Here is a 13381-nt window from a genome sequence, read left to right as displayed (position 1 = left end):
GCACCATCTGCTGAAATATTAAGATGCTTGTTTAAAAAGTTGGCTGCCAGAGAAGGAGGTCACAGAACTAACAGTGGGGAAGTTCTCTTTAATAACTTATTTTACTTTTCCTTCCTGCACATAAGCAGTAGGGCACTGAGCCAAAGGTGAACGGTCCAGAGATAAAAAAGGCCACCTTTGCTCACTGTCTTCTTGGGGACCAGGTGCCAGCAGGAGAGACCCTACAGCCTATTCACCAAGGAATGAGATATGCCTCCAAAATAGCGGCATGTCTGCATATTTCAATGAGCGATTACAGTTACTTGGGAAAATATATAAAAACATCATTAAAATCCCTTTCTTTTTTATAACTGATTGGCACAGAGACATTGCAAGTGCATATGTACTTAAGGAAGACACCTCCCCCTGCAATCGGGGACTCATGGGATGTGGGGGCTCCCTTTGCAGGCTAGATATTTCTCAAACAGGAGCAGTCGAAAACGGCCTCAGGTCTGTAGACAAAGATCCGACCAAGAGTCAGAGTCCAGGGAGCTTAGCTAAGGGAAGCAAAGAAAAACCTTGCATGATTTAATGTCACTGTTAGAAGGCCCAACACAATCTCGCCAGCGTTCAAGATCTGAACAGTGATGGCCCCGGGACTTTGTACTCTCTCAGCAAAGGGATACCATGCTCATTAGCCCCTGCTAGTCTCCAATGACAACAACAACAATGACAGTAATAGTAACATCAGCAGTCAACCTGTTTTGAGCATATATCATGTACCAGACACTATGCTAAGGGCCTCATCTGTTATATGTTAATTCTTATAACAATCTGAGGCAGGTACTGTTATCTCATTTTATAGGGGAAAAAAAACTGATGCTTACAGAGAATAATGACCTTACCCAAGAACTCCTCAGCCAGGAATGGATACAGCGACTCTGTCTGACCGCATGTAGATCCACTGTGCTACAGTAGAGTGGACAGGGCCTCACATGGGCCCCTAAATGAGTGCCATCAGAAGGATGGAAATGGTAATGAGGAAGACAGGGATCTTTCAAGAATCCTGGCAGCCCAAGTTCAAGAGTCTTCATTCATGTGCCACGAATGCTGGGACTCAGCTACTCTATCTGTTCTTCTACCCTCTACCAACTTGCTTCCACTCTGTAAGGGCCACAGGGCACTCCCTGGCTAGCCTGAAGGCTGACTGATTGATGCAGGTACCAATGGTCCAGTGGACGCCAGGTACAAAAGCCTGGGTCGCAAGGGCTGCTGGGGCCATGACCTTAGCCTGAGTTACCAGAGAGGGAGACAACCTTGAAGAGGCTCTAAGCACGGCAGGTCCCACGCTGCTCAAAGCAACTCTGCATCTGTCTTTGGATGCTGCCTCACACTTTCGACTTTCACAGAGATTATTTATACCCAAAAGGGCAGAGAGAATTACTGCTCAGTCCCAGTGCTCTATGCATAGTGATTATACAGTTAAACGAGTATGTACATCAAGGGCTTTCCTACTGCTAAGTACAAAAAGTACCCACAAAGACAGGCTGGTAACTTATGAAATATTTTCCTCCCTCTCCTTCAGTCTGTGTTCGTTTCAATGCCCTGTTTATCAGAATTTAAAAGTGCGTAAGTTCTGGTCCCCACTTACCAGGAGGCTGGTCATTTTTCATCATTATGTAGAGAGGTGGCTCCGAGTTTAGCTCGACCATCTGCCGTCCCTCACAAGCCTGAGGGGTTCACAGCAGGAGCAGGAGAGTCCGCCAACCCTTTCCAGCAGGCTCGCAGGGCAGGGTCGACAAGCCACTCCCCAAGCCGGGGGACCAGACCCACACACATGACTAGATAGAGCCAGACACGTGGGTCAGAGAGGTCACAGTGGAAGAAAGTAACTCTCCAGGATGAAAAATGACATTCACTATCAAAGACACAAGTGTTTGCAATGGACACTACCTTCCAATTCCAAAACTCTGTCCAGCAAAGAGGCTAAAAACATTCTTAACAGTAAGAGCTGCTTTTCATGTACACAGAAAACTAAAGATTTAGTGAACATTAAGCTGCAACATAAAAGATCGATAAACTTTTACAGCAAGCATGATCAATGCACCAGAAAGAATACTTAACTTTAAAAATAGCAGGGCATTTAAAAACTTTTTCCTAGTATTAGACGAGAGTCTGAATGCTAACACATTTCATCCAGGGAGTCCTCAGCAGCACAAAGCTTCGTGCCAGAGACAGTGTGTACAGCATGGGGGGAGGGGAGAAAAGTAAAGGTGTATTTTACATGCCTTTTGATAAAATGCCACGATTCTCAGATACTCTGCTTAACAATGTCTGCAGCCTCTTTTCAACACACTTCTAGCAAATGAGTAGGGCACCTCCTCGAAAGCCCGTCAGGTCTGGAGTCAACACGAGTGTGTGTTTGATCAGAGGCTCTGCCATTGACCGAGTTTCAGATTCTTACCCACCCACTCCCATTCCACCTGTAAATGAGTACATCAGCACCTGTCCTATCTATTTCACAAGATTATGAGAATCAAATAAAATTAGATATTTAAAGCTTTAAAACCCTGAGGTAGGCATTAGGCATTTTCGTTTTTAATGGCTGCAATGAACTCAAATCTATTTTGCCTAGCTCTCAACAACATACAGCACTTGTTGAGAATGGGTTCCAACTCCATGTTCAAACCCAAATTTAAAACTCCACTCTGCAAATAAATCTTGGGAACTGATTTAAGCCCAATTCCTCAGCTGTAAGAGTAGAACATGTACACCTCATTTTATAAAAACGTGCGATGCCTCACACAGCACCAGGGTAACAGTGGACACTCCAGGAAACACTGGTTTTCTTCTTCTAATCCTATGGTCTCTGAAATAAAACTTCTGGAATCATCTGAGAAATCTGTGATGCCATAGTATCTTGCCATACAATTAAGTACATATATATGCCATGCCCAAAATAAACACTAACACAACTTTTTCCTAGGATGTATTTTCCAGAAAACAGCCCTCCAATTTTTTGCCATTCTTGCGTTGCTGCAAAAGTAAAAGAGGTCAGGACCAAAGAAATGAATGGGGAGTGCAGCTTTCAGAGTCCTGATGTCAGTCATATAGGAACATCCCCCTTAACAGTTACTTCGTATCTCTATGAATGAGTAACTCTGTGTAAACCAGTTAACTGAAAATGCAGGACAAGTGAGTAAAAACATCACTTACCCAAGTTTCATTTTGCAAACTGAAAAAAGAAATTTGCTGAGTATTACACCCATCACAAGTAGTGAAACAATTTTTTTCTTTTATTAAGACATCAAATACTTAAATATGACAGGGAGAAATCTTATAGAAAAAATTTTCTTTGGGGGTCTGTGTGAATTTTCCAGTGCCACTGCTGTAAATTTCATGACACAAACAAGCATACACTTAAACTCAAAGAGTTTTCATTTTGACACAGATGCAAACATATCTACTAAAACCTGTCCAATATCCACCATCCTGCAGATTTAGCAGTCTTGCAAGGGTGGGGGGTTCAGGCCTTTCTGACCACACTGATCAACAGAACTGCTTGCAAGCCTCAAAGGGTACCCATCCCCTCAGTGGGTAAGCACAGAAACCCACCTTGAGGCACAGCAGCAGGCAGCCAACTCCTGCTTACACAGAAACGACCCAACCCTAAGTCACTCTAGAAAGGCTGGTGGGGGGTGGCCATGCCCACTGCTGAGTTCCAGTCTGACAGCTGTAGTTGGCAAGGGGAGGGATAAGTTACCAAGTTCTCAAAAGGAAGTGGAAGCTCAGAAAAGCTGAAATATGCATTTTTTCATTTCTTCCCCTTTTTGATTGATGAATAACAATGCTTTATCTGGTCAACCCACTAACTAGTTTACTGCAACTGTTTGAACACTGTTCTCTGGTTCTCTTTATCTTTACACAGCACATACAGCTCTTCCCTTCTCCTAGTGACCACAGAACAGTTTCCCATCAACCTTAGCCCTTCACAGGGTAAATGTGGAACTGTTGTGGATTTCGCCTTCAGCACTTGGTAAAAGGCCCCATAACTGGTCACACAGGATCTTAGCCTCATGGAGTTCAACCACTCAAACTGCTGGAATATCCCAGCACCAGCAGGAACCCAACCAATGCTGCAAGGGGGTCCCAGGACAGGGCCACTTCAATGCACGCACCCCAGACCTATCAAGTCAATCTCTGGGTCCAGCAATCTGTGTTTTAACAAGCTCTCCAGGTCACCATCCTTAAGGCAAATTTGAGGAACATGCTGTAGAGTACTTCTCCAACTTCACTGTGCTTGTGGATCAATCTGGGACATCTGCTAAAATGCAGACTGTGGTTCAGCTGGTTGGAGGTCAGAGACAGTCTGCATTTCCAGCAAATTCCCAGGTGATATCAATGCTGCTGAGCCACAGACCACACTTAGAACAGCAAGACCTTAGAGAACAGAGTCCAACAACCCTATTTGGTGTGCTGTAATAATTTATTAGCAATCTAATAAGGAAGCCAAGATTATAAGATGCTGAAGGGAAGAAGTTGTGTGTGTACCTGGACCACTGCCTGAAATACTGAACATTTTATTTTAGAAAAACCCATACCTTCCAGTTTTCTGCACTTCAATTTAGGCTATGAGTGCCACTGCTAAATGTAACTGGAGGTAGTATTTCACAGACATCGCTCAGGTTACCTCACAGCCTGGTACTGGGCAGTGCACAGTTCTCATCACATAGTGAGTGCTCACCATTAGTCAAGTCAATGCCTCTCCTTTACCCGATTTCTTCACCTGCTGTATAAACGCATTTCTATACCAACCAATCCACAGGCTAACGTACTCTTTACAGGTACAATAAATAACATGCATGACCAATAAGAAACAGTAAAAACAGAAAGCCACAACTTCTACTGAGGTAAGAATCTTCTACACATAGAAGACACTAAGATAACTGAGTATCTTACTACCCACAGAACAAATGCTCTCCTGAGGCAGAAAAGTTAAGTTAGTCATCTGAACTAGGTTCCATAACAGCTTGCAAGCTTTCTGACCTCTTGGAGGTACATGTACCACAAGACGTAAAGGAATAATCTCAGTTCCAATAACCAACTACAGTAGTGCCTCCTTATCCATGCGGGATACATTCCAAGACCCCCTCAGTGGATGCCTGAAACTGTAGATGGTGCCAAACCCTATAAATACTGTGTTTGTCCTACACATGCACACCTACAATAAAGTTTAATTTATAAGTTAAGCACAGTAAGGGTTTCACAACAATACTAATAAAATAAAGCAATTATAACAATACATTGTAATAAAATTACGTGAATATGGTCTCTTTCTCTTGCTTTCCAAATATCTTACTGTGCTCATCTTTTCACTTAAAGGAAGCACTTTACAGCTTCCTTTGGGCATATCTGAATAGCCAACATCATTACTCTTGTGCTTTAGGGCCCTCATTAAGAAAAGTGAGGGTTTCCTCAACACAAGCACTACCATACCAGGACAGCTGATTTCATAACCAAGATACCTCCAAGTGACTAATGGGCGAGGGGTATTTCCAGCGTGGAGACTCTGGAGAAGGGATAATTCCCATCCTGGGCTGGGCTGGGTGAGACTTCATCACACTACTCGGAACAGAGGGCAATTCAGAAGTTTTGAATTGCTTATTTCTGGAACTTTTCATTTAATATTTTTGAAGCTCAGCTGACCATGCATAACTAACTAAAACCATGGAAAGCAAATCTGCAGATGGGGATGGTGGGCGGAGCGGAGGGTGCTCTGGTACATCATTTATTATTTACCCTATCTGGAGATGGAGAAATCCCCTTTACATTTTACTTAGTAGTAATGAAAGAAGTGAAAACGTTTTTGTTCTATCAAGGGTTATATTGTCTCCCCCCAAGCCTCAGATTTTCCTATTTTTAAAACAGGGATAATATTATGTACATTTCAGAATTATCATGAAAATCTGCAATAGCCCATGTGAAATGCCCAGTCTCAGGACTGGGTCATGGCTGACATTGGACAGAAGAAAGCCATTATAAGACAATTTTATAGGATGACTCTGACAAGAGTGTCAGATATCTGCCCAAATACACCACAGATCTCCACACTGTATGCTACTGACAATGTGTCTCTGCCATCCTCCCTCCAGACTCACACACTGAAATCTAATCTCCAATGTGATGGTATTTGGAGGTGGGGTCTTTGGGTCATGAGGGTAGACTCTCCTGAATGGGATGTGTCCTTACCCAAAGAGGCCAGAGAGCAGGCCTCATGGTGTTTCATGGTGTGAGGTCACAGTGAGAAGCTGGCAGTCTGCAACCTGGAGAGGAGCTCTCACCAGAACTCTAACATGAAGGAACCCTGATCTCAGAACTCTAGCCCCCAAAACTATGAGATACATTTCTGTTGTTTATAAGCCCAACTATTCAATACCCTGATAATCTTGTATAACTCTATGAGGACTTGGACTTGGTCAAGGAATCACATTAGTTAAGCTATAAACTCTAAGCACGGGATATTTTTTTATGTATAGCAAACTCAAAGAGTTCAGGTTAGTTTTCTAGCTATTAACACCATAACATATCCATAAAAATGGGAAGAGCTGTGTAATCTTATACTGATAAATGTACACCAAAAACCAGGTCACCAAGACCCCCTGAAAAATAGAACCAAAGACATTTCAGTTTCTCTTTACATTTCTGCCTGAAACACTATTCAGACATAGGACCAGCTTCTACACTGTCCAAGAGGAAAAACATCAACTGTTCGCATCTTGAATAGTCACACTTGGAAGCCCTTCTAATTCAAGGAGAGTAAGAACAGAGCTGTGTAGCAAAAGTCCCTGGTGTGTTGATTTGCACTTCTCCCAGAACACAGTTACTCCAGATTTTCCATACTTTTCCAGGAGTTATCATTTTGGATATTGTTCTCAACATTGACTCGCCCTCAAAACAAGCAAGCAAACCTGAAATGTCTAAGAAACACAGATATTATGAGCACTCATTTCCTGATAAAGAAAATAAGCATGAGGATAAACTAGGTCTCACACCAACCCAACCCAATGCTCAGTAAGCACAGCTTGTCAAAGCTCATTCTTTCTTTTCATGTGTTCTGTAACCATTCTGAGCACTTACGATGCACAAGGCACCGTGGTGGACACAGAGGGAAGGAACACCAACCTGAATCACAGAGAGATCCTACTCCAAGGAAGTCTAGAATGAGAGTTAAAACACGTGAGATACCATATGTCCAAATTATAGACTTTGAGAAACAAACAAAAAAATACCTGTTCAACTCATTTCCAAGAGGAGATGTATTTGCAGCAATAAAACCAAATGACCTCATTTCAGGGTAAAATCAAATATTTCCACCATGGTGCCCACTGTTAACCATTACAGTGCGCTGTGTTGTTAAGACAGCAGGCTCCAAATTCAGACAGTGGGCTGCACCCGGCTCAACGATGAACTGCCTGCAGTCCTTGGACAAGTTTCTTAACCTCTTCAAGTTTCATGTTATTCCTCCGTAAAATAGGAATCGTTAGAATGCTTCTCCTGTGAGGTTAAGACTGAGATACTGCATATAAACTGCTTAGCATGTTACCTGACCCAAAAGATGACATTCTGCCAGGATATTCTTAACTCATCTGAGCCCATCTTAACTCATTTACCTAAGATTATGCTGACACATGACCTTCAAATGTACTTATAATCAAGTCTGAGTATTAAAAAACTCTGCCTGATAGATACACTTCAATTCTAATGTTTCTGGTCCCCTACTTGGTTATGCTCCCAAAAGGTTTAAAAACACAAGAAATCATCTCAGAGTTTGAAAAATCAAGAAAGCCATCACCAACTCATATTATTACAAACATTTAATCTTCAGAAGGAAAGAGGGAACAAAGTCTTGCATTTTGCTGAATGTTGTGTTTAATTCAAATTATGGTACTTTTACGAGACTATAGTATCGCTTAAAAGTAAAGTCAACCAAAGACATAATTTTTACAGAAAATTTTCATTAAGATTACTAAATTAATTTTAAATTCACCAGTGTTCATACCTCTCCTTTTATACAAAAATTTTTGTCGGAAGGGGGTGTGGCTAAAGAAGAACTACTCCACTTAAGTAATAGATCTATGCGGGCTGAGCAAACAGACCACCATCTGCCATTTGAAAGGCTGCTTTAAATATATCTTCATATTAGTGTCTAAATCTAATCAAAATGTAATGGTTCCTAATTAATTTAATGCTAGCTACCAGGAAACAAACTTTCATTGTACATTTTCGATTCCCACTTCTAAGACAATTACCAAAACCCTCTAAGATTCCCAAATTGTTTTTCCAAATACAGACACAGTAACATATGCTGATTCTACTCTATTAGGAAGCCACCAGCAACTGGTGGTCTTGTGTGTTAGGGTGAGCTCCAGCAGCCTCTACTCTAAGGCCAAGTCCATCAGGCTGCTTTACCTCAGCACACTACCAGTAATGTATACACAATACTTACTTTGTTATTTTCCCAAGTAACTCACTACAGTACAGAAAAGCATGCAGGTGGCTGGATACACACCAACTCTAAGACTATTTACTCTTCTGCAAAATGGAGACAAGGTAATTCCCTACCTCACAGGTTAGTGTGAGATCCAAATGAGAAAATATACCAAAAAAGCATATTGTGAAATCTAAAGCAGTATGACTCTTAAATATGTACACACACATGTACTTTTCTATCAAAACTATTTCCAAAGGCAAAAGTGCACACACTATACAACTACTAAAACAATCAATCCCTTCATCTGAGCTGCTGTTTCTTGGAGTGTCAAGGATCACTCCTGTGAGAAGCCACTCTTTCCTAACCATGTAAGTCAACAGGAACCACGCTGTCTGTGAACTACTTCTCACACTTGCATGTGCAGACTATCCACAAAAGCTCCAATAAGTCAACAGCAATAAAGAAGGAGTAAACACCAAAAGGACAAATTGCTGAGAAAAAAGGAGAATGTTTGGGATGAGCCATACCCAGTGGTGCCTGGGGAGGATTCAGAGGGAAAGAAAGGACTGGGACAGATTCTTTCTGCACAAAGCAGCCACAGCCATCTGGGCTTCCACAGAGCAAGGTATTTAAGTGACTCTGATCAATATGGCATGCTGATGGCCCCCCTATACATTTGATTTGGCTCAGGATCACCCAATTGAATTTGCTAACACAGTAGACTCCAGAAGAATCACATTAAAAACAATCCAAATACAGACTCTAAACGTGCAGAAGGCCTTTTGTGATCTCTGCCGGAGCTTATAGTATCTAACAGCTGCAACTGTGACTGTTCTAGCTAATTGCTCTCAGCAACAAAAATAAACAATCGCTCCAGGAAGAAGACTGTACCCGCCAAATATTAATGAATTTTTTAACAGTCAGATATCTCAAATCTTGGTTTAAAAGCCTTGCTACTAGTAAAGAACTCTCAAAGAACAAACGGGGTTGAGGAGGCCAGAATGAAAGTCCTTATTTTATATCTAATCCTCCTCCCCTGTCCCACTCTGCTGCGTAACCCCCACCTCCAAAAAAAAAAAAAAAAACCCACGGAAAAAGTTAAGTGTCTTATGTCTGAGAGAATTTAAGCAATCTGAGATATTTTAACTCATGTATAACTTTTTAACATATGGGGGAAAAGAGTCGCATTGATTGGAGCTATTTTTAAAGTGCAGCTCTACCGTAAAAATAGGCATTTACTCATAAGGATGCTTGAATAGAGAACAAGCTCAATCTACGTCTTATTGTTAAGAAAGGGGTGAAAAAAGGCTGTCGTGCTTTCTGGAGAGCTGTTTATGGTCTGCCTGTGATGTCATGGCAGGATCCAGGTGCACTTTAACGAGCATCTTTCAGCTTCCTCAGTCCTTTTAAAAGTGCTCATCTACCATCAGCTCCTTCTCTGAGCCCATGCAATAAGGAGCCAGTATTTACCCAGTCTCTTGCAAGAGAGACGATCACTGCAATCAGAGACCCAAGGAAAAGAGGAAAAATTACTCACCCACAATTGGACTAGTCATCATCCTCTCCTCGTCCCTATCTGGGAAGGGAGCATTCCTTTTTGCTAAGGAGAAAGGAAAGAAGCAGTGGACTTATCAGTACTCGAGGACATCTCTCGTGCCCTGTTGGCAAAGAGAAAGCATAGCATCACACTTCTCTCCCCCACCCAGGCTCCTGCTCCTTAGTTGAAGCTTGCAAACCAAACTGCCCACCTCAGAGAGTGGCAAGTAAACACACAGGCACCTGTCCAAACTCAGATGTGAAGACATCACACCTAAGCTCTGGACTTCAGTTTGTCTTCAGCCTTTATAAAAGCCTGGTGGAATGGAAAACCAGGTAGAAATTCTGATTTTTACGCCTCCCTGACAAAACATCAGCAGCGATCAATACAATAAAAAACAGACACCACGTTTCACGTACCATGTCTTAAAACAAAATCAGAAATGCATTATTTTTATGTCTGTTAAAAGATTTTGCCCATGCCCTCACGTACACAAATCAAAAGGAGCAGGGGTTGCCCACCTTTGGGCCACGGACCAGCACCAGGCTACACCTGTCAGGAACTGGACAGCACAGCAGGAGGTGAGCTTGAATAGTAATGTGCCTTAGTCACCCTGAAACCATCTCCTCCCCACCAGTCATAGGAAAAACTGTCTTATATGAAACCAGTCCTTGGTGCCAAAAGAAGTTTTTAATGTACCACTGAAGGGAAAACATCCTTACCCACAAAAAACCCCCCACAAATTTGAATGTTTAATCTTTATGACAAAAAATTACATATGTGATCACAAATTAAAATAAAAGTATCAGAGAAAATAGGTATCTTTTTCAGGGGAGGACTGATTAAATGTTGACTTGTACTTTTTGTACTTAATAAATTTTCCACAGTGATTATATTACTATTGACTGAAATTATCCACAAGAATGTAAATTATTATATATAACATGCATCAAATATAATACTACATGCACTTACCTCTACTCAATTTCTAGATGCTTTAAGTATCCTGCAGGATTCAAGAAACCTGATCCCACAAAAGGGCACAGTTAATGAAAGTTAATTCAGCATGTACTTTAGTACTTTAATAACAACAAAGGGCAAAGTTCCAAGAGTTAAGAGAACTGGGTTCAAGTGCCAGGTCTCATGTTAGCAAAGGGACCCTGCAGAACCTTAAGTTCTCTGGACCTGATTCACATCTGCAAAATAAGGTGCTGAATAAGACCCCTGAGGTGTGTTCCAGCTCAAAACCAGAGTAAAAATAGAAATTAAATCTTCAGTCCTGAAAGATAGCACAGCAACTGGTATAGAGCAGGCACTCAATGTACATTCAATGAAAGGATTACAGAAAATGAGGATTTTTTTCTCAAGTATTTATAACACAGCTTCCCAGCCTGTGTGCCATGGTGTGCTGCACCTCTGTCCCAAAGCAGTGCAATCCAAGGAACAAAGCTACCTTGCCAGCTGCGTGCTTCATTCCACAGGGTGGGCTCACTCTGAAGCAGCTGCCAGCTTCATCCTGTCTTCGAGGAGGTCCATCCACGTAGAGCTGGCTGCTTCTGAAACTGTACAGAGAGAATTCTCGGAAGGAGTGCACAATGAAAATCAGAGTTAGAGAGAGCATGTGGCTACTGACAACCTATAGGTCAAACGGCCCTTTGGAGTAAAAAAAAAACAAAAAACAAGCCCTTTTCCCAAAGAGCTATTTAAATGGCTGCCTTCCTTTCCTGAAGTTCCGACCTGTGTGTTGCTTCCAAAACAAAAAATAAACAACTGTCAAACCAAAACCTCATCTACAAACATCCTAGAAGCATTTGCATTTTTTAATTTTTTCCTCCCCTTCTATGAAGTTGACACTTGAGTGATAAGGGTAACAAAAATATGAAATAGGAAACAAAAGAGTGAACCAGGCTCTGTGGCAGTAGAAATACTACAAATACTAAAAAGGATCACTTTAGCATCTCAAATAATTGAGTTTGAAAGGTATAGACTCTGAGAAATACACTGGTCCAGTATCGTATTACTGGGGCAATTGGTTTTGTTTGGTCTTTTTGCAAATGCTGAACCACATGCTCCAAATAAATGTCTTCTTTAAAACACAACATCCTTCCTAGCCAGTTCTACACAACCCCAAATCTCACACAGAGTCTATCATAACAAATGATTTTAGTGTTACAGTAGAAATGGGCAAGGAAACAAGAACAAAGTTTCAATGGCTAGATACTTTGTATTTCATTAGAAATTTAAGTTCCTGACCAATCAATTTAATTAGTCATGGACACAAAAACATTTAATGTACTCAGGTCTATATTAAATGTTGACCCAAGCTGATGTAGGGTTACCCTAGGTGCAACGTCTTTGACCAATGTTTTCTTCTCGAATTCCCTCCCTCAATCTCTTAAATCCCACCTACTCTTAACGGCCCAGTTCAATTGCTATCACCTCCGTGTGGTTTCCCACAGACCACTAAACACCCTTCCCACCAACACGCACACTCTCATACACACAACACCCTTTCTCCTTTTGTTTTTAATGTACTTTGTACACGGCGCTCTTGACTTTCTTTGCACCTTATAGTTACTTGTGGACGTGGACAAATCTGGAGCACGAGACCAGCTGCATGAGAACAGAGGCTTCTGTCTTCCACATATTCATGTCTGCTCTTTGGATACACTGTGCACAGCAGGGGTTCCTTCTTGGTTGCTATTTAGAAGGTAGCATCCATGAGTGTTTCTAAAAGTATCAACTACTAGATATGAATCTGCATCTTTAGTTATTTAAACTAAAATTGTTAATATTCAATTTGAGACCCTAAGACTGTGGACATGTCCTAATACAAAGTTGAGTAAAACCAGCCAGCACACTTTTACTATTTTGAATATTTTATCCTATTAGTGTTTTGCAAATTATCGCTCCATATATTATCTTGAGAAAGTAAGAACATCCAAATTCCTCCATCAACCTAACTATTTAGACAGATCGTGTTTTAATGTATGTAACTTTTATTTTGTCTCAGAAAGCATTTGGGCAACTTAATGAATATAAAAGCATCTTAAGATTCACTAAACTAAATGGTACTCATGTCAGAATGAAACTTACACAAATGAGCTAATAACCAATCCAAAAGAGGAAAAGCAGAATCTGTTTGAAGGGCAGAGCAGGTTCATTTTTGTAAGTTGTAACGGGTTCATAAAAATGACAGCAAGTTAGCCCAACGCCTGCTTGGGGCTCTCTCAGCACACAGGACACTGCAGCCACAGCCTCGGGGGGGGGGGGGGGGGGGGGGGCCTGCCCTCCCTCCTAGGTGAGTTTCCAAGAAGACTGAGAGCACATTTGCTCATTTTCAAAGACCCAGGGCGCGGCGCGGCCCAGCACAG

Source organism: Phyllostomus discolor, chromosome 3, assembly GCF_004126475.2.
Source record: "Phyllostomus discolor isolate MPI-MPIP mPhyDis1 chromosome 3, mPhyDis1.pri.v3, whole genome shotgun sequence".
NCBI lineage: Eukaryota > Metazoa > Chordata > Mammalia > Chiroptera > Phyllostomidae > Phyllostomus > Phyllostomus discolor.
Note: the sequence above shows the minus strand (reverse complement) of the source record.